This window comes from Protopterus annectens, chromosome 7.part1, assembly GCF_019279795.1.
Source record: "Protopterus annectens isolate FY-2018-M chromosome 7.part1, PAN1.0, whole genome shotgun sequence".
NCBI classification, from domain to species: domain Eukaryota; kingdom Metazoa; phylum Chordata; order Ceratodontiformes; family Protopteridae; genus Protopterus; species Protopterus annectens.
In genome coordinates, this window is record NC_056740.1 from 109,321,732 (window position 1) to 109,345,117 (window position 23,386).

At 34.3% G+C, this 23,386-nt stretch overlaps 1 protein-coding gene across 1 annotated transcript in view; it reads right to left on the reverse strand.

Annotated features, from left to right (window-relative positions):
• Positions 1 to 3,683: 3,683 nt before the first annotated feature.
• Positions 3,684 to 23,386, reverse strand: part of ERC2 (ELKS/RAB6-interacting/CAST family member 2) — a 6,021,505-nt gene continuing 6,001,802 nt past the window's right edge. The window contains exon 19 of the mRNA XM_044078585.1: positions 3,684 to 6,410. The gene's annotated coding sequence lies outside the window, so the exon portion shown is untranslated. The remainder of the gene's footprint in view (positions 6,411 to 23,386) is intronic.

A 23,386-nucleotide genomic window follows, 5' to 3' on the forward strand; every position in this document is an offset into this window, starting at 1 on the left:
GTAGAGCTGTTTTATACCTACAAAGCAAATATCATCTGAAACACTCAATCTAGGGACCTTAACTGTAACATAAATTTATCATGTTGGAAAGGCAAGACTGTGTCTCAGAGACTTCCTCTTCTTTGGAACACCCTTACTATCCATACAAAGCAGAGTTTCTCCCTGCACTTATTTAAGAGCAACTTGAATCAGTGGATGCGGAAATTATAAATTTACACCTGGACTGCTATCTATGACTCTGTTAGGAAGAAAAAGCTAGTAAATACATTGATAAATCAAGCAAATACTGTTTTATCAGTCGATTATTATTTCACTTCTTACACCCTTCCTTATTTTCCACCCATCCATGTCTCTCTGACCTCCCCAACATCCATCCCTGTAAACCTAAACTCCAGTAGCTACTTCCTTCACTTATTATTATTATAACTAATAAGCCTAGTACTTCTTTGTGAACCTAGCCTCAAAATCTAACCTTCTTCCTTCCTATAAACATTATAATAACTGATTTACTAAAGCATATGGCAACCTCCACACACTTTGATCTCTAACATAGTTAATAATTAACACTTCTATTCTATTTTCCCTTCTTTCTGAGTTTAATCATCCTGTCTATACATGACTTCTCACAAGTCAAATGTTGCTAATGATTTTTTCATGGACAGTATAATCATTTAAACCTACTTCATATCAATCTATGTCTTGAATAATATATCAGATCATGTTACGAATTACTGTGTTGCATTGTGTATTTTGCAAAATTCTTCCATAGTTTTGATGATAATAATAATGAATTTATTGTGTATTTTTACTGATTTTACCTATGGTACCTGTAGTGTTTTGTATGTAAACATACAGTTGTATCTGGAGATTTCCTCCCCTCTCCTCACTGAAAACGGTACTTTTCAGCCATTCGGAATTTCTAGGTAAACACAGGTGAATAAATAAATATATAAATAAATGCTCAACCACTCATATCCAAGCTATAAAATCAAAACCTGTAAAATATATTTGGGTAGCTAAGCTAGGCTTAAAAATGTACTTTAGGGTGATTAGCCGAGTAATCAGCTATAACTTATAGGAGGAACCTTAGTGGTAGATACATCTAAAGAAAGAGACCAAATGGCAATATCAAGTAACACATTTAAACTTTGTTTCTCACATTATTTGCACTAGAAGAAGATCTAATTACCTGAAGTTGTCAAGTATAAAACAGAAGCTGTTCATAACAAATTACATACAAACAAGCAACTCTTTTTGTATAGAATCCTCCCTACATCATAGCTTCACTCCTCTATGGAGAGTATCTCCTGGTAAGGAACAGCAGCAGCTCCTAGACATGAAATTTATGGTTTATCATGTATTTTTACAAAGGGGCTATGATAAACAATGCACTATATTAGGAATTAGGATGACATACCTAGTTTAGATTCCTTGACTAGACATATATCTAGGCCTAAGAAGGGCAGTATATAAAGTAAAAGGAGTACTTACTTTACTTCTAGTTGTAATCCTTTGTCTTATCAGACTAATTTTCTAGTTAATATATATGGAAACTATTACTGAAATTTCATTTTCAGCTCTTTAATAGCACTTTATCCTTTTATATCTTAGAAAAGGAGCATCGGTATTTCCAATTTAATGGCACATACTTACTTTGAGACAATTAAATATTGTGCAATGTAGAACATTAATGCCTAGGGTGGAACTTTCATCTTTGGTGGAAATATCAATATCTTTACTGTGAACATAGCTGAACACATAAATTGTAACCATGGGCTCCTTTATTGTGAAACTAAAAGGATTGAATATTCTGTAATATGCTCCTGTTGAATTACATATACTGTTAAATCCAAAAGAGGGCGTTTCAAGTAGATTATAGCAATGAATCAGAGATATTAAAAATAAAGATGAAGAATGTTCTGTAAGTATACTTTTGGTCTTAACATAATTACAGTATAACATACTGAGATTTTGTATTTTTGAAAGTCTTACTTTAAATTTTAGAGGTAGCAGAGTAGTAGACAGATTGCTTGTTGACAAAGAAGGTAGGTGTGTTTTAAAATATAATGTAGTTTATGTGGAATAAACAATGGTATAGACTGAATTATTTTAATCGATTAATTACTGTTGCATTCTTTATATTGGTGGTGAAATGTTATGCAATTTACATCTTCAGAAGCCAGTTTGCTGAAACAGTAAAATGGATCCATTTTCTTCTTGGCTAAGAAGAAATACAGAATGTGACTTGAGTGATACATGATGGGAAGAGAAGGATCCCAAGCAGTCTCCAAGTCTTATTGCCCAAGCAGATTTAATGCCCATGGCATAAACCTTAGTGCTTACTAAAGATGGAGTTATTCTCATCAGATCAATTAATCTTTGATTGCATCTATGATACAGTTGGAGTAAGACATAGTTTGTTATGGCTTGTAAGACCCCATTATCAGCTAAAGCGGCACAGTCTTCTGAAATTCCAAACTAAGCCTGATGCATGTTTTATCTTAGATGTGAGTATCATAAAAGTAGTTGAAAATGCTCACATACTCAATTGTAACAACACCAGCTTTTATTTTTGGAATTAATTAGGGTTCCTGGAATCTGAAAATTCTTCTTTGTTACCGTTCTTCTAAATTGTAAGCATAATTGATGAAGCCTTCTAGATTGTTACATCTAAATTATGGAACATTTCAGATGGTTGATTTAGGATTAATTTGTATGATTATTTTGTTGGTGTATATGATTATAATCCTCCACAATGAAACAGCAGATAACTAGGTATGCTCTTTGCTAGACATCAACATCATGTTATTGACTTAGTACTGCTGCAGAGATAGCTTTAGTTTTGGTATCCAATCAGTTTTCAACTGATATTTCTCTGAGAATATATCACTTTTATATTGTTACACCCAGAGATATAGCTACAAAAGAAAACAACAAAAATGCATTACCTGCAGCTATCCCTGGATATGAAATAAAAGCAAAAGAAATAAACTTAATAGAAAAAAAGTTGACAAAAAATATGTAGGCTTATTTAGGTGAAGAATAACACTGAACACTGCATCACCTGATTGTATGAGTAGACTGAATTATGGGCCAGTTTTGCATTGTAGATTCTTCAACAAACAGCACCAAACATGAACAATTACAGTTTTATCTGGAAAAGAAGCAGCTATAAATGTACTGTTTTGTTTATTAGGGCATTACCAAGGGATTAAATCAGCTTGCTGTTTTTAAAAAGTAGATCCGCATCATAAAGAAGAGATACTTTAGTAAATTTTCTTTATTGTAATAGTCTCAAAACAGACTATAATTATGGAAAAGCAATTTACAGTATGGTTTATCATGTTATATTCTGTTATTAATGTATAATGAATGTGGATTTGAATAAAGGCTTCTGATATATTTTTATGACATGGATCATTATTACAGAGGCAATGACATGTTCATTTTATGTGTTATGGATACCTTTGATGAAAGCTTAACTATGCATTTTACTGCTCAAAAGAATGTGTGAGTATTCTGCTTCTAATTTTAGGAAAATTAAACTGAAATCAGCAATGATAACCGTTAGATGTAATACATCAAGTCATTAATAAGAAGTACATGCATGTTAGCAGTATTAACTATTGTTTATTAGTGTCAGCAAATAGCCACAAAACCCCATCAAAAACAGAACTAGTTCAGAAAGTTGATAACCTTTATTCTGGTAATATAAACAAGCTGTTCAACATTTTTTTTTATTTTACAGATAATAACAATGTAAAGAAAGTGATATATCTTTCACTTTATACATTGGCTAGACATTAGACAAGAATTCATGCCCACTGGTATTTTTGAGGATTGCTTAGTTTCTTGACAATATCCTTTAACCACATATCAATAACACAATCCATTACATGCCACACATTTGAGGAATTTATCACAAGAAGCACAATCCAAGGATGAGGGGCAAATGGGGATATTAATAGGAAATACTGACCTGCTTTTGTAGCACATCACATTCAAACACCACTCTACACAAAACATTGCAGACTTATTTCATATCAAGTTCATTATGGTCATCTCATAAACACTGTTTCAAAAGAAATCATAAACCCAGTTTCCAAAGTAAGTTGATTTTCAACTATGTGTATTCTGGATTCACAAAATGCATTAAATAGAAAAGTAGAACTGTACAGTAAAGTTTAAGATTATGGCGCATAATACAACCTTACTTTCAAATCATAGGTCTTATTTATTTAATATAGCCAAGATTGTAATTTGATAACTAGTATTTCATTATGAAGACAATTATGAAACAAAGTATAAATAAAATAACCCTTCATTTTCACAGTGTTTATTTGAACCCAGAGCCATTATGTTTTTTATTTTATTTTATTTCAAAATACGAAATGAAATATTTCAAAATGTCACACAAAAATGAGACAAATGGACAGGTCTGCAACATTGTTAAAACAAACCACTTTTTTTCCAGAGGGAAGGTGTTTTGACCCTGATAAGTTTTAAAATTCACATGCCCACCAACACAAGTGGAGCAAAATACTTGAAAATGAAGTCTTTTTTCAAAATTGGCACATTACATATAAATTGCCTAAATAAACACATTGTGTCCTATGAGTACTCACTTTCTTACTTAACTATATAAGTTTCTTCATGGTAGGAATATCCTACTTCAAGTATTCAGATGCATTGTTAAGGTAATGATCCTTATGTGTGACAAGAAAAAATGTTACACAAAACTGCTTTTTTTTTTGCTGTCCATGTTTGCAAGTGCAATATTTGTCATATGTGCTAAGTCAAAAAACCAAGAACTTTGCCACATCTCAAAGCGAAGCTCTGTGGTATCATTTCATTATTAAAGGACTCCAAAGTAACCTAGTCATATCAGACCAAATCTGCATTTCAACAGAAACAAAATCATACTGCAAAATATTGACATACATTCCAGAGCGAATCCATCTAAGTGCAAGTAAGCCAGTGATCTTCAGATCTGGTCATGATGTCAGATGGATTAACTGCTATAAGACATCTCAAACATACCAAGCAGGTGAAAAATCTAAGCTGACTGATGCTACAGTTAAGTCTTAGAACAACTTCAAAAATATGCTCTTTACATAACCCTAACCTGAATTATTTAAAAATGTAATGATAAGTATTAAGGCTTTAGATAATCCATTTTGACACATAGATGTGATAAATAAAAAAAAAATCAATTATTCATGACTCTTTTACTTAGGATGTCCTTTATAATGCTTTTTGATGCACTCCCACTTACGTTTCATGGAAGTATGTATCACAATGCAAATAGACACTTCCAAAATGCTATGTTATATATGTACAGTGCTGTCAGATCATATATTTAAACTTAGGAAGTTTCAATATCTTTTTCTTACAGAGTAACACTTAACAGCTGGTTTTCCCACTTTTGTTTTACAAAAGTAAGAAAAAAGGCATTTTGATATCTGGCATGTGGTTTACACACAGTATCCACAGTTCAATTGCTTTCTTATATATATTTCATAGATGTACAATACATATTTAACACTTTGTTTTCTTTACATTGCATTAAATCTAGTTAGATGCACTAGTCATTGTTGGAGGCACACACATCTTACATCAGAATAATGTACTAAACATTTCAGAGTATTATTATATATAATTTACCTTGCAGTAGTACACAGACATCTAAATTAAAACTGAGTTCAAATCTGGCCTAGAAATTTTCATAGATTTTTGACAATCTATCAATCTGTTTCTATATATATACTTGTATGTGTGTATAGATAGATAGATAGATGGGCACATAGACAGATATAGGAACAGAAGTATCATCAGCAATCAAGACATTTAGCCTGAATGCAGAATTAAAGAACAAGAAGTAAACATTCTCATATTTAATGGCAGTAAGAAGGGAACCTGGAAAAGTGATGTATAAGTACTTAAATCTCACAGCTCAATAGTCAGTCCAAAGCTTCTTGCAGTATTTTTGTTACCTAATAATGATTTCCTTTACCAGAGGAGAAACCACAGAACATGTCAAATAGCTTCATTCAAAAAAAAATCTACTTATAAGTACAACAGTAAAGCCCCATACTCTACTCAGATGTACTTATATCAGTACACATTACTAACAGCATTGTATTATAAACATGAGTTGCCCGCACACAAAGAACATCTTTTCAGACCCAGTAGTGTCCCCCAGGCTAGCACCTGCGTGTTGTACTGTAATAAAAAGGATTGTGGACTTATTTAATGTCCCATCTGTTAATAAACTTATGGCTTGGCTTAACCTCTACAGGTTGTAGACATTTTGAGAGCATCCAGCTAATAAGTTGTGATATTTCTTGAGAGATGTCCAGTGAATTATTTCAACATCATGTTCCATATGCCTGCTCTTGCTCTTCAGATAACTGCAAAAAAAAAAAAAAAAAAAAAAAAACAGAAAGCAAAACATGTTAGGCAGTGAAAATGTGGGCAGAGAAGTTTATGTTCATCCTCCCATTTTTGTAAAACTACATCATCTACATAAAGCATTATATTATAAAACAGCATTCTGACTGGCAGCTTGTAACCCATTTTAACACACTACAGTTTTACAGTGTCACATGATAAAATGGAACTGTAAGCTGAAACAGATTCTAAACATTCATCATAAGTTCTACCAATTTTATTTTAACTGTGTGAATGTGTGAAAGACAAGAATACAGACAAGAATACAGGTATCTTATCAGATCTGTTAAATTGTACATTGATCTGATAAACAGTATAAAGCAGGATAAGCAGTTTGCAAAATATTTCAACAAACAGCTTGTTACAATGAGAAGGAATATAAAAATCTCCAAACAAATCTACAAGCAAACCAAAGTCTGTTGTATCACCTAAACAAACAGGAAAAAGTTGAAGAAATGTAAAACAGTTAATGGGAACCAGAATGCCTTATCTGCATAATTGAAAAGCATTTTGAGTAAATCCTGCATTATTTAATGTCAGACTATTTAGCTAAATGTGAGGATAATTACCAGCATAGGTTTTCAGAGGTAGTATTATGCCTGACTAACCCTACTAAACTAATCTGTTTTTTACCAGCTTATTCAGGGACCTTGGATTTAGGATTGCCAGCTGATAAAGTATACTTAGACTATGAAAACCACTTTTGAAAGTGTATCCCAAGATGAGATCTTAAGAATAATGGATAAATCACAGATTAATGGGTTTATGTGTTAGAAACTGACTACTGAACAGAAAATGTAGAGTTAAGCTAATAGAAGCAGCATCTGAGTACAAATATATGGTGACTGAAGTATCTCAGACACCTGTACTTGGCCCATTATTGCTCACATGTTTATGTCTGACTTACAATCAAATAAAGTCTTCATAGTGTCTAAATGAGCCCAAGTATAAAAACAGAATCCACCAAAAAGCACATACACAGGGCTCAACCGTCAATATTTTAATGAAAATGCAGAGGTAAAACAGCAGCAAAGCTTTCGAGTAAAGAAGAGTTTCATTTTACTTGAAAGCTTTGCTGCTGTTTTCCCTCTGCATTTTCATTAAAATATTGATGATTGAACCTTGTGTTTTTGCTCTTTTATGTCTGACTTACCACATATAGATAATATATGAGTAAATAAATCAGTAGATGATGCAAATGTGGGGACCATAGACACTAAATCGACAGATTTGTTCATTAGGATAGGAAGTTTGCATAAACTTGTTATTTGCTATATAATAAGACTTTATTTAATACAGGGTTTAATACAAAAAGAAACAACGTGATGCGCTTTGGTGAAAAAATAATTGTTTTCCTTATGTACTAAATAAAGTGATATTAGACAGCATTAAAGATATGTGAATCATGATTAATAGTTATTTGGTACAAATGTATATGTGGTTCTAAGAAAATGTTATTTGGTTATAAAGGACATCTTATGCACAATAACAATCAGAGATAAGAATGTGTTACCACCACTTTATAAAACTCCATTTTGATTTAATTTTGAATACTGTGTATCAGTTTGTTCTTATAATATAACCTAAATGGAAGGCTTGAAAGTATTGAAAGAGTTACACAAGACAGATTCCTAAATTAAAAAAAATGAAGTTACAGACAAAGGCAAGAGAAAGGATGAAACGTTAAACTGAGGTCTGAGGAAAGGAGTAGGGGTTCCTTATTAAAAAAAAAAAAAACATTATATGCAGTACTAGTTCTATACCTACATATCTGCATATTTTCAGATGTATAGTATGTACAAATTTCCATTCCTTTCCATTAATGTCATACATTCGTAGTTAGATTACTCTTCACCATGTTAAACTTCTGTATTCATTATCTTATTTGACCACAATCATTTTTCCGTAGCCATCATCTATTTTTTTCTTAAAATTACTGCTAGTCTCCATTTGCCATTAAACAAGATTTCATTTGGCCTTTCATTCCAAACTGTCCAAGCAACATAAGATAATATTTTATTTATTTTACTAACACACACTCTATTGTTATGTCCATAATATTCATACATAATCATATCCATATTTATTTCATTTACCTCCGTTATATTTTCAAATAAATTTTCTTTACACAATTTTCCCACAATTTTGCAACCCTCATACATTGTAAGAAAACATGTTTTTCAGTTTCTTTTTACATCAGTATATACAAACTCGTTCACTGATATTTATATGGAATATTCCCTTTACTGGTAAGTTATTATTCACTCATCTCAGTAAAAATCTTGGCAATCTACTTGTTTATTACACCATGCTTTTCATACTTTTATAGCTTTAACTTTTTCTTTCACTAGCTTAGCCAAAGGATTAACTTAGTTATGTTCTTTTTACACCATACTTTCCTCTCATTTTCTATTTCCTCAAGTTTTATTTTCCATAAAATATTTTCTTCTTGATAATGAGCATTACCACATTTAAACATACTTTTCCTGTTTTGAAATGTTTAACATATGTCTGTTCCACTTATATTTGTATGAGTAAATCTACTATTAACTTTTCATTTTCATCATTTACCCAAAACAACACTTTGTACAAATTCAAACAAGGATAAACAATTGGGTTTATTAATTCTAACCCTCCAGCTTTCTTGTCCATGTATAAACTTCTCTCTTCACTGGATTCAATCTTGAACCCCATTTTAAAGAAATGCTTATAGTACTTCTTTTCATGGATTACTGGACACATATAGACACTAACTAAATATGCAATATTTCCCAGTATAATTGAATTAATCAAATAAAACTTACTTTTATTAAATGGTAGTGTGTATGTTTTCCAAAAACAAAAAAGTTCCTTTATTTTATCTAGTATCCTATTCTATTGTTCTTCACTTACATTATTACCACATATCTTTTTCCTAACATAGAATTTATTTCATTAGGTAAGATACTCCTTCTGCCTATAGTATATTACCCAGTTCTTTACTTTTTTCTTTATTTAAAGTCATGACTATTATATTTAAACACTGCTGTATATATAACTTATTTAATTCAGATTTTGCTTCTCATAATCAATATAATATTGTGTGCATAAGTAAACATAACTGGAAATTGTATCCCTTCATTAGTAATAGAAGTAGCAACTCTCATGCGCAAATTTACATCTCTGACTAATACATTTGCACCTAATGCAAATAATATGCTATTTACAGTATATGTTGTACTACATCAAAAGCTTTATTTAAATCTCCTATCATGATATTGATCTAATCAGTCCTGATCATAATATCATCCACAATTTCCCTTTCTATGAATAATAATTCCGGCGATCCTTTCCCTTTAAACTATATATGCTATACTCCATAATACTTTTCATTTTATTTTCCATGGTCTTATGAATTATTTTCACAACAATCTTATAATCTGTATTGTTGAATACTATAGTTCTCCAATTTTTAATTTTCTTTTGCCTTCCTTTTTCCATAAACATTTAAGTTACCACTCCATAAATCTTTATATATAAAACCTTCATTTAACATCTCATTCACTTAACTTTTAAGAAGTATTTTTTCTTCCAGTCCATACAATTTTTTTATAAAACTGGTATGCTATTCTAAATGATCCTGAATCTGACTCCAAATTAACTTGTCTAAGTAACTTATCTAATTCATATAAGGAAAGCTGTTTTGCAATTCTTTATTTTCTTGTTCTGTAATTTTTTTTTAACATATCATTCTTTCTTTGTACTTTTTTCTATCCTGAAACATTTTCTTTACATAATTTATTACAGTCTTCATAATTTACTTCGATCATCTTACCGCTCCTCTGTCATTGTTCATTTCTCGTTATACTAGTATTATTCTTAACTATTTTACTCAAATAAGCTGATACCTATTCTTTCTACCTTGTAAATAATAACTTTGATTAAATAATAATTCTTTAATTTTTTCTTGATTATTTTCAAACATTCTCTATTCTATCACATATTATCTATTGTTTCTTTCCAAATCCTTTAAAGCATCCATACACACTGTGTTATAATTTATTTTCCATTTTTTTATATCTGACTGCTATTCCAAATAACATTTTTATAGTTTTCTTTCAAAGCTAGCCTCCACTCTGACCAGCTTTTATAACATACACAAGTGGAAATTGATCTTTCCAAAAATGCATTCTTATTTTTCCCAATTTCATTGCATAATTTCCTCATTAATTCATTTTTATTCCTTTTTCCAATCTGATATACTTCTTATTTTCATGTATTTCTATCCATATATTTGAGTGATCTGAAAAGCCTGTTACAAGTTTTTTTACCAGAGCTATATTTAAACCTTGTGATATAATAAAATAATCTATTTCCATCTTATATATACCTCGACTATATGTCCTCAAATCATTCCAACTCTTTAAATTGCCACATTATAACTTTAAACATTTTCTTAACATCAAAGATTGAATAAAACCACAGGAACAGGATAAAGTGCATTAAAGAGAATTTTTGAACCATAGGAAATGTTTCACCAATGATAAGGTCAATCTGTTATGTACGCTTCTTGAAATCATATTAGAGAACAATGTTTTTATCTTGGAAAATGAATATTTTCTGCAGAAGGTTGGCATGGCCATGGGCACTGCCTGTGCCAATACCTACACCAACCTGGCACTGGTTTAAATGGAGAAAACATTTTTGTTGCATAATAATGCATTTTCAGACTATATTTTGTGGTATGTGCATTTCGTGGATGATATGCTTCTGCTTTGGAAAGGCATTCAGTCAGAACTGGAAGAGTTTGTGACCTACATGCATAGTACCACCAGCTTTCTTTAGATTTACCTATAATTATTCCCCTGTAGAGATAGATTTCTTAGATGTAAAGGTCAGCAAAAAGAACCTGATACTTTATGCACTAGTGTATTTAGGAAACCGACTAGGAAGAATACATTTTTGCATAAAAATAGTGTGCACCCTAGGCACATTACAAGCAATGTGTTGAAAGGCCAGGTCTATCAAATAATGAGGTTATATAATGATGATTCTTAACTATGCTTAGCGCTTGACTCTCTTAAGAATGATTTCTTACACAGAGGTTATAAGGGGAAAGAAATTGATGCCTGCACCACCAATGCTTGGCAAGAAAGGGAAAGGAGATGTAAAGCATATTATAGTAATTCAGAAACACCTCATAGTTCACAGGCTTTATCTGTTATGACTGATACCTTGAGGGTACCCTTACCCTATTCCAGTGACATTAATAATTATTGCAACTTTATAAAAAAAATGGAATATTTTATATATGGTAGAAGAACTGAAGGGTGTTCTAGATATTATACCACACTTTACTTTTAAAAACAATAAGTCACTCAAGAAGCATTGTGTTATAGATCACAAATGGAATTGTTCAATCTAACAGGAAGGACATTTTTGTCTGTAGGTTTTGTGCAGCATGTAAGTATATTCTTAAAGGTTCAGTTTATATACATCCCTATGTGACTCTTAAAATTTAGTTAGACTTTTATGCTGACTGCAAAACAACTAACATCGATTATTTTAGTAGCTGGCAAGTTTGTCATGCCTTTTATATAGGCATGACTAATAGGTCTTTGAAAGATATAATTTTGGAACATTATAGGGGCATTAGAAAAAAGAGACCAATGCTTTAGCACAGCATATCATTCAGCATGGCCCCGGACATAATTTTAAGTTCTTGGTTCTGCAGGGTATTAGATGTGGGAATTAGAGGGGGTGACATTGTGAATTGTACAGGAGTAGTAGAACAGAAATGGATTCTACTGTTTAATGCAGAGAAGCCACCTGGTTTAAATGGGGTATCCAGTCTTATACCATTTCTGAAAACTTGTCCATTCAAACATTAGGTTTTATTTCTGTATAATATCATATACATGCATATAATATATTATACTTTCTTGTTATGTAATATTCAGTATTTTGCTTTTTGTGTTTTGTAATTTGAACTTGTTTGCAGTTTTTCTTATGACTGTACCTTTTATTCTATATGTCTTAATTGATTCTAAGTATTCATTGGTCAGTCTCATTTTAAATTGAGTGCTGTTTCATTTAGTTTTTAGTCTGACGAAGCGATGTTGTAATTGCGAAAGCTCTTACTTTTATCATTTTATTTTATTCTGAATAGTTTTCAGTACTCAGCCATGTCAGTGAGGTATTTGTTATTTCTTGATTTTTTTTAACATCACTTCCTCTCTTCCTTTTTCCCCTCAAATCACAACTAAAATCACCCTTTAATATTAAAGTAGGAAATAAATTATCCTTTCTTTACTTGTAACATGGGCATAATATTCTATAATTCTATACACCTAATTATGCCATTGTGATGTACAATAGTTAATGTTCCCATCATTGTCATAGTTATGTTCTATACTTTCACTGACTTTCTACAAAGTACAACTATGCCTGAACACAGTTCCTTTCCTAGATTCCATATTCTATCACCTCCCCAAAGTTTTTTTTGTTTACAATCTCTCTCCTTCTGTCAAAAATCTTACATATTCCAATATTATTACATCAACATCACACTAACTATACCAATTTAGAATGCATAGTTTTCTACTTATATTTTTGATACTATTTACATTTACTGAAAGCACTCTAAAGTTGTCATTTTATCTATGCTACAGCTTACCAGAAATTGTGGAAATTTGAAGTATTTATATCATTTGCATTATCTATTTCCTTTCTGTATTTCTTTTAAACTTACCACTTTAAACTTACTTTTTCTGTCTCTTACTCTTTTACCAATAGAATTCTTTTTAACGTTCAATATTTTCCAGTTTATATCTTCATCACTTGCTTCAGAATCTTATACTATATTAGCTTCTGTTTCATTTTTCTCCTTATACTTATTTTTAATTTTACCCTGATCTTGCTTTCCTACTTCCTCCATTATCATTTAATGAGACTGTTTCTTCTCTTCATATACTGTCCTCATTTTTGTTTTCTTCTTCCACTTCTCTTCTTCTTTATCATTTTTCTCTAGATTACAATCATATAAATATTCAATTTTGTTACATTTATAACATTTCAGTTCACATCCAACTTTTTACATCATGACCTGTTTCCCCAGAAATATAACATTTCCTCTTATAACAGTTACTTATCAAATGAGCATGTTTTCCACAGGGGGGACAATGTTTTCAGTTGTCCCCAATATTTTACACCTCTGTTACCCTTTACATATATCATACTAGGGATATGAACATTTTTTTCCTTTCTCCATTTTCACTACAATATGACAGTCCCATACCCCAGTGCATAAACCTGTGTTATCATAGACTTTGCCAACATCCATAACTTCTTTTCAGAGTTTACTTAAATGTTTCTTTAAAGTCTGTTTTTCAACTTTAGTTCACAATTGAACAATTATTTTCTTTTTTGTTTCTCCATGAAATGCTTTAACCAAGTAAGAATTCCATAGATTACTTCTCCTTTTCTTCTCATACTCAAAACACCAGAAGACATGACACTCAGACCAATTAGCAAAACCAGCTGAAGAAAAAAAAGTGATTATATAAACTGTTAACTGTTAAAAATAAAGTAAACATTTAATAACCTCTTAACCTCTCTTAACCTTTGACATGCTCACCTTAACACAAACCTCCTTCTATCTCACTGAAGCTTGCCTTACTATCAGCCAACTTATTCTTAATCCTAATAAGACAAAGCTCCTCTTTTTCCTACCCAAATCTCTCCTTCATCTTAAATCCACTTTCACTATCTCCTCCCTGAATAATACTACTATCTCAGTTGAACCTCACACAAAGCTCCTTGGAGTAATTATTGATGGCAATCTTAAATTTGATCTTCACATTCACCACTGTATAAAGAAAACTCACCAGAAACTTGGCTTACTATACAGAAATAAAAAGTTTTTTACCCCTATCTCTAGAATCTCTTTTTCCCATGCTTATATTCTCCCTAACCTCTTCTACTGCTCCCAAATCCTTATTAATTTACAGCCCTCTCTACAAACCAAACTTGAAACCACATACCACAAAGTTGCCAGATTTGCATCTAACCTACCTTCTAAATCTCATCACTGTCTTGCACTCCATTTACTCGACTGGTTAGAGTTGCCTAAACAACTCCTATACTCGCAACTTCTTATCATCCATTCTGTCTTAAACAAGTCTCTTTCTTGTCCCAGTATTTCCCCCCTTGTCTCCCTCTATAACAATCATTGTTCCCTCAGAAGCTAAACTCAGAACAATGTCTCCTTCACATTCATAAACCTAGAAAATCTTTAGGGCTGAAACTTTACAGCAGCCTTCCTTCTCTTTCATGGAACAACCTTTCTATGACACCAAGGAAGATTACACATTCTCAAGACTTCAAGTCAACTCTTAGGAATTACCTAAAAAAGTACCTGGAGGCAGGGCAGCCAATTGCTCCGGATTGTGTGGAACGCTCCGCATTTAACATCGGCTTAGTTGACTGTTCTGCTGTTCGGGATTGAACAGTGCCAGCTCTGTTTTATGTTTTTTTCATTGGCTTGTGTAACGGACTGTGGTATATGAACCAATCAGGTCACTGCTCCTAAGGCAAAAGGAGCTATTGAGGGTAAAGAAAATTCTGCCAATCACATACCGCTACTAGTTTTCGCGCCACTGCAATACTTGCAGGGTGCAGAGGGAGAGAGAGATCATCGTTTTGATTTTCCATTCAAGTGAATTTAAAGGCAGACTCATTAGTGTTTAAAACTATACCATGGCAACTGGTGTAGTGTAGATATAAATGCATAGTGTCATGACATGCATAAGCTCTTTTAGTATGCAATTTAAAATAACGGTAATCAAGCCCAGATCTATATGATGTAAGTGTCTATAGCTGGTTACCTTAGCGATTACCTAAGCTGTTAACTGTAACTCTAAGTGCATCAGTGCATGTGTACAGTAGAAATTATTAACATTTAAAATATTTTGCATTACAGAAATGACCTTTGTTGTGCATCACAGCCAACACAATTCTGCAGTTACAGAGAAACTACAAAAACTCAGCTTCTGTTTTGCAACTATGCAAATAACAAAACAAAAATATTTGTGGCAAAACTGAGTGCATATTGCATTAAATATTTATGTCAGCTGAAAATAAAAGTTTTCTGTCTAACTTGCCCAGCGTGTAAGGCTGACATCTTTATACTGCCTTTTGTCCTACCTCACCACCCACCCCAGGCCATCTTAAAGAATTCCAGTGTATTGAAAATCTACTGCCCCATCAGGGTATATTTATTCTTCTGTCTTTTAATGAAGATGTGCTTTCTAATGCCTAGGATTAATTTTGTACAATTAGTCAGCTAGTTGTCCCCCCTCCTGTCTCCCCTGGCTTTTGTGTTAAGCTTTAAGTCCGTGAATCTTCAGAACCCATACCATCTCTCTCCTTTCTCACCTATCCTCAGGTGATAAGAGTTCTATCTCCCCCAACCTTTCCTCTTGTCAACTGCCCTCTCTTCCCTTCATCACCTTCATCTGTACACTCTCGGTGAGCTTTAGCTTCCTCTCCTTATGTAGGTGCCAGGAATGAGCACAACATTCCATTTAGGCCTATCTGCTGTCTAAAAATGAGTGGTAGAACCATTCAACTTCTGCAGTCCATTATTATAAGGATACAGTCCACCACCTTACTAGTCACTGATGCACTTCCTCAGTCTGCAAGGAGTGATACTTTTCTACCTCTGCTATCACCCTGAGGTCTCTTTCTCCTGCTTTATGCTTTGAGGGAGGAGGGGACCTGATGGCTTGATACAGTGAAATGCCTCATAAGACCATCATAGGAGAAGGATGAACAAATGTAGGAAGCCTACAGTAAGGGGATAGGAGCAAAAGGCAATATTTGTGGGGATATGAAACTTCCAAAAGCAGACCTGAACATTCTGACACCAGAGTAAAGGAGAAGTGGGAGTTGGAGATTTTGGACCATGAGATCTTTTGCACCAGCAGGACTGCTCTGGGAAAGATAGAATTCTGGATATGGTCCTATCTGATGGATGCTGAGGTAAATGCACCATTAGGCAATGTTAATCCTGTCATTATGTAGTTTGTAGTAGGAAGAAAAGACATGAATACAAGGACAAAGGTGATGATGCATGATTTTAGTATTCTGATGCACTTAGGGAGAGGTAAAAGATTGATTAAGAAACTGGGAGAAGAGTAAATGGGTAAACAATTTATATGTATGGGTCAAGGATAGAGTACTTGGGGATATGAGCAAGGGTGTGAGAAATAGCCAAAAAGAAGAGAAGGCCAATGTAAATAGAAAAGAAAGTGAGCAAAGCCAGTGATTAGAGTAAAAGTGAAGACATACACCAGGCAAAACTAAAGAAAGAGGTGGGAGGAAAAGAAAACACAATACAAGACAGGCCAGCAGAAGGGAAACAGAAGTGAAGGTGCATGTTGAAAGGGAATTAGCAGTAGGGATTAGGAGGGTCTATATTATATCCTCGAATGCTTAAAAAAGCGAATGCTGATTGATCGAACTTATTTTCGCGAAACTGCAACATTTCGAAGCAGCAGAAACTCAAATTTTTTCCTAGGGAAAAAATTTGGTTGTCCGTTTCTGTTGCTTCGGTATTTTTAGTGTTATAGTGGAAAGTTACCGGTCAGATTCAGGTAAGTGTGCGATTGTGTGGATGTGAGTCTTAGGGTGATTTAGGTGAGTTAGGGTTAGCGCTCAGGTTAGGTGTGTGTGCGATTGAGTGGACATGAGGGTTATGGCGGATTTAAGTGAGTTAGGGTTAGGGAGCGGGTGATGTGAGTGTGCGATTGTGACAGACCTTAGGGTTAGGGTTTGGGTTAAGGTAAGTGGGTAGTTAGTGGTGTGTGCATAGTTTAGTGTAGGGTTAGGTATCAGATTTTAGATGTAAGTGTGTGGATTTCTGTTTGCTTGGTGTGCTTGTGTTGTGTGTATGTGTTTTGGATCAGCTATTTTTTCCCTGGGAAAAAAATCGCTGATCTGACAGTTCGAGATTGTAAGCTTTCGCTTAAATTAGGTAGATCAATCAGCGTTCGCTTTTCTAAGCATTCGATGATATAATACAGACCCGATTAGGAAGGGGGCACATACCTTTTTTGATATATGACAGAAAGGAGGAAACATCTGACGATGTAGGGCCATGGCCATGGTCAAAGTATGTTTTTCGCGCAGTGGGAAAATTAGGTGTTCCACATTTTGACTGTCACACATTGCTATAGTGTGTGTTCCACATTGGCCTCTTAGCAGGTTGATACCTATGCCTGGAGGTGCCTCTGCAATCATTTCACTTGAAATCGTCCTCTTTCTCTCTTTTCCCCTTCCTCTCCCTCTCCTTCCACCTCTTCCCCTATAACATTACTCTCTATTATTACTTCCTTTACTCAGCTTTGACTATTAACTTCTTTTCTCCTTTCCCTAACTAATTTCTCACCGCATTTTACTTACCCTACCTCCTTTCCCTTCTCCATCCCATTCTCTCTTTTTTGTTCATACTTTAATCCTGTTATACTAACCACTACCTCTCTAGTCCTGCACTACTAACTCTTCAGCATTTTTCATTTTACTTCCTCCTACCTTGCTACTATTCACCTCCTACTAAATTACCTCTTCTGCCAAATGACCTCTTGCTTTTGTGCAGCTATGCTCATCTGTTTATCTTTTTTTTTCTATTATGCTTTCTTGTACGTACAGTAATTCTAATCTCAAAACCTTTCAGAGAATTAATTACCAGCTGACTTTTTCTTGTTACTTGTACAGTGAATGTAATACCAGTTTTACTTATTGTGAGATTTAATTGAATTTATTCTGTGAAATACACCAATTGTATATTTTCTATTGTAGAGCTTTTCTGCTCGGGCCTCCACTGAAAAAGGGTACAAACTTAGTTGGACTACCCCAGTCAACAAATGTCAAATAAATAAATAAATAAATAGTAAATGTTAAAAAGATAAACACTTTAATTTTGTTCACAGTGTGAAAGTAGCAGACTCCAAGTCAGACTACCGACCATTCACGAGTAGAGTCCAACAGGGATTCGTCCTGGGTCCTCTCCTGTTTGGCATCTACTTCTCAGAAGTGCAGTCCAAGATAGAGGAACTCTGTCTGACCAAGTTCGCCAATGACTGGAGGCTGGGAGCCAATATTAATTGCCCAAGTGATGTAGACATCCTACAGAAAGGCCTCACTGAGACCAATGACTGGTGTTGAAACCCACTAATTACCACACTGATGGTAGCCCACTGAACCCTGAAGGCGTTATAAGAGATCTGGGGACACAGGTTGACAGCAACCACTCCTTCAATCATCACATTGCCACTGTAGTCAAAAAGCCCTTCTATGTGGCACATATCATTACCAAGGGTTTTGCATCAAGGAAGAAAGAGGTCATCATCTCTCTCTACTCTTCCCTCATTAGACCAATCATCGAGTATAATGCCGCATTTGGCATGTACCTCACTAAACACCTGCAACAGCTGGAAAGGCCACAAAAGTACCTCATGAAGAGGATCCTAGGCCTTAAACACATGCCCTACATGGAAAGGCTCAAAAAACTCCAGCTTTTCTCTGTCTCATATTGAAATATTAAGAGGCGATCTCTGCTTGACTTACAAAGCCATGTCTTACCCAGCCCTGTTAGAAATGTTACACCTAAAGAAATCCCAATCCCTCCACACCACATGCTCCAGGGACCTCTACCTCATTACCACAATTAACAGACCATGCTGGAGGGACAGGTTCATAACCCAGAGACTGCCCATGCTCTGGAATAGACTTATCATACATGTCAAGCAGAGCACCTCACTGGCCTTTTAAAGAGAAATCTTGATGAGTGGATGGGAACTAGAAAGTTTACCCCGGGATCACTCCAGTGGCTCTACATGATGGAGGCACCGGGAACTAATGATACCATGATGCCAGGGCACTTCTATGGGCTAGGCTTGTAAAGGCTCTAGGGTCGTTGGCCTAGTACACACCTATGAACCTATGAAAACTTCTTCAGATGAGATGTATATACTAAAGTGACTATTTAAATCTTGTCCTATTCACATGTTCACTTTTCAACCAATGAAATGACCGCAAAAATACACACCCATGTAAGATATACTATTCATAAGTTAAAATGATCAAACCTAAATACTTAGACAAGTATACAGTGACCAGAAAAAAATTACCCATGATTTAGTACCTTGCCCCTAATGGACAGGGGCTGCTTGTGAATGCTTGATGGTACAAGCCTGTATCATAGCTGTAAAATTCCTTGTGGCATTGACACATGTCAGAATATATTTAGGTAAATCTGGGGTAATCTTGGCTTAAAATAGTACTTGAGTGGATAGCCTAGCAACCACTTGTGAACCTGTGAACCTCTAAGGAGTACTGTTTATAAAAGAACCTGGAGTATTAAAAGACAGGCATAGCTTCTGTGCAGTCATTACAAAGATTTTTCCCCTTTGTTCATGTGGTCCAAAATGCAATGTGCATCTATGTTAAATATTTGTGCATTTATACAATTATGATATTACTACTTTAATTGCCTTATCACCTTTTTATTATTTTTTGCAGAAGATAACAGTGAGTCTGTCCCATCACTAGGGCCTAATGGTGTCTGAATATTAATGTCTGTGTTTAATGGATTTTCTCTATTCATTTTCAGAGTATGTAGTCAGAAATTAAAAGTAAATTTATCATCTATTTTACTGATTAATGACTTTGCTTTCCTTTTAATTGATTGATGTTGTATTTCTCAATTTAAACTTTGAATGCACAACAGCTTTGGCATTATCGTTTTATTTACTTATCCTCTGTTAACCAGGTTATTCCAACTAAACCAGCAGCCTTTTATCAGGGGAGACCAGAGGTAGTATTTATACTACTAGGGGAAATCTGGCCAGGGCATCAGGGAACTTCCCTGTTTTCTTTTAGATAGGTGCCATGGGATCTTTTACATCTACCTGAGCTACCACCAGCTCAGGCAGATGGGACAGTAGTTTACTGTCTCATCTGAAGAATGACACTCCCAGGAGTGTAGGACCCACCTTATGCTGCACTGCAGTGTCAGCACACCATCTACCTGGTGTGGGAATGGAACCCACAGCTTTCTGCACCATAGGCAAGTGGGCTACATGTTTCACCATTAGCACTGCCTAGCTCTAAAGTTAATCTATTTATCACTTTTTTAAATTATTTTTTGCAGAAGATAACAGTGAGTCTGTCCCATCACTATGGCCTAAAGGTACCTGAAATTAATGTAGCTTTCAGGTTTTTGACAAAAATTTAGATAAAGTAAGTTTTCTTTAAATCACATTTTTGCACACTTTCAGTTACATTCAAGTCTGACTTCTAAATTGATATGGACATTGGAACTGAGGTTTCTGAATCAGGTCAAGTGTTGTCCTGTAAAGCAACTGACCCATCTCATAACATGTTATTCAGTGCCACTCAGTCTACCTTGAATATTAGCTGGTCACTTTAACTGCTCAACTTATAGTAAAACTCACACAACTTAAGAGCCAACTCATAAATTAATATTCCCTGCCTAACTATGGGTGAAGCAGGATTTACCCATGATCATTGTGGCCTGGCAAAGAGGAAGAAGCCCAAGCTAGTACATTTTGCCAAGATTAGGTAACCCAGTTTCAACCAAAGTCAGGCAGGTTATTAATATTATACACCGAGGCTATTTAAAAATGATATTGCTTATCTTTGGGAGTTTGTACCACTCAAAATTTATAATTGCATTTGTATTTCTATTTTTAAGAGGTCATATTCTGCTTATTAGGCAGCATTTAGTTAACTGACTCATTAATTTTTAATCTACCATATATGTTAATCGACTGATAAGCCCCCTTCACTGTAAAGAAATGCAGCTTACCTTTCTTCACTACTGTGTCATAATGTATACCCTTTAGAGTTTTAACACTTAGTATTAAATTATTACCTTAGTTACATTTTGAGAAACATCCAGAATCAAGGTAGAGAAAGCAAGACAGGAAAATGAGGGAAGACAATGTCAAATAAACATTAAACTGCCACATAAATTAATTAAATTAGTTCAGAGACAAAATTGTTAACAGTATCACAGAATGTTGCAACATTTTAAAATTACCACAAATCTTCAGAAACAAAAAGCTTTTGTTACCTGGGTGGGGTATAGATAACATTTATTATGAGGGTGAAAAATGCCACAGCTGAATAATCCTTCACTTAAAAAAAAGACTTCTGAGAAATATTATATGTAGTACAGTTTGACTTGATTCGGAAAATTCAGCTCCTCTTTCCATATTAATGTAGAAATCAGACTTGAATGTAACTGAAAGTGTGCAAAAATGGGATATAAAAAATTACTTTATCTATTTTTTTGTCAAAAACCTGAAAGGTACATTAACTTCAGATACTGTTAGGCCTGGGGCAGACTCACTGTTATCTTCTGCAAAAAGTAATTATATAGTCAAGCTAAGAGTTTGTTTAAAATTGTTAACCATGGCGGCGCTCTGATCCACAGATAACAATTTCAGGTTTGGCCCATGTGTGACAAAAAATACACTAGCAAGTAAACAAGCATATTTTGAAACATACAAAACTTAATTTTACAATAGTCTCTTCTCTACCCAAAGCAGGCTGAAATTTGTTAAGATAGGCTGAATAAGGTCAGTGTTGGTAGAAGAAAGTGTGAGAAAGAAAAAAGGGTGCAAAAAGATTAGCGATTGTAAAATGGGGTGAGTAATGGAATGCTGGAAAAAATTACAGACGGGGTAAGTAAATCATGAACTATGGTAACAGTAGGGTAGATTCAGAAAAGAGCACTGTCAAAAGAATAGATGGTAAATAGCCAGAAGAAGTGATAAAATAATATCTAGGGATATTCAAGCACAATCATACATTCCAAACTTTATATGCATATCCCACTCTAAACGTGTCCTCCTGTCCTATACAGTGCATCTACTCACTTTCAGTGACAAAGTCACATATCTAGAAAGAAAGAAAGTGGCAAGATAAAAAAATGTACTCCTGTAACGATTACATTTTCATACTGATGAATACTGGCAAAATACTTTAAATTTGAAGGCAACATGGGATTAGTATTAGATCATCACAGAATGCATAAAGTAAAGTGTATTTTATGTTTCCTCTTTGCCATTTATAGAGTATATTTACTAGAAGCCGCGGTGGTACAGCGGTAGCGTTGTTGCCTCACAGCAAGAGGTTCTCCTGTTCGATTCTCGGCAGGAGTGCCATCTGTGTGGAGTCTACTTGCCCTCCGCGCGGTCGAGTGGCCTCTGAAAGACATGCGTGAATGGGTGTGCCTTCGCTGAAGGTTGAGTGTCGGGCTGGCAACTCAGCACCATAAAAATCGACTGCCAAACATTAGCGGACCAGAATTCTGCTGTGGCGACCCCTAACCAGGAAAAGCCGAAAAGAAATACATTTACTAGAATCCTACGTATTACATGTAAGAGAAGCATGACATAAAGCTTTATACCTGCAGCACAGTAATATGGAAACACGGCTGTATCTTAAAATTCTAGCAGGTTATCATTGCATTCCCATTATGGTTTACTACTCACTTCATACATTCACAAGCATGAGATCATGTAGCATATAAGTGTGTCTCTACTTCTAAGACATCTTTATATAAAAAGAAAAGGAAACTAATCAGTAGCAGAATAACAGTGGCTAGATAAGGAGATGTTAATGGATCCCAGTGGTCTGATAGGATAAAATATTACAAGTGGAGAACCACAGGGGCTAAATTTAGAGGAAAGTAAGGATAAATATTACCACACTGCAAACATTCTATAAAGAAAATTATGTCTTCTTCTTTTGTTTTTCTGTCTCAGTCCCCCAACTAGCCTGAGGGCTCCCCTAACAGCTCACAATTGATCCGTTCATTCACTCTTCTAAAGACCAGATACTGGGCTTTCAGGAAGATCACAAGGCC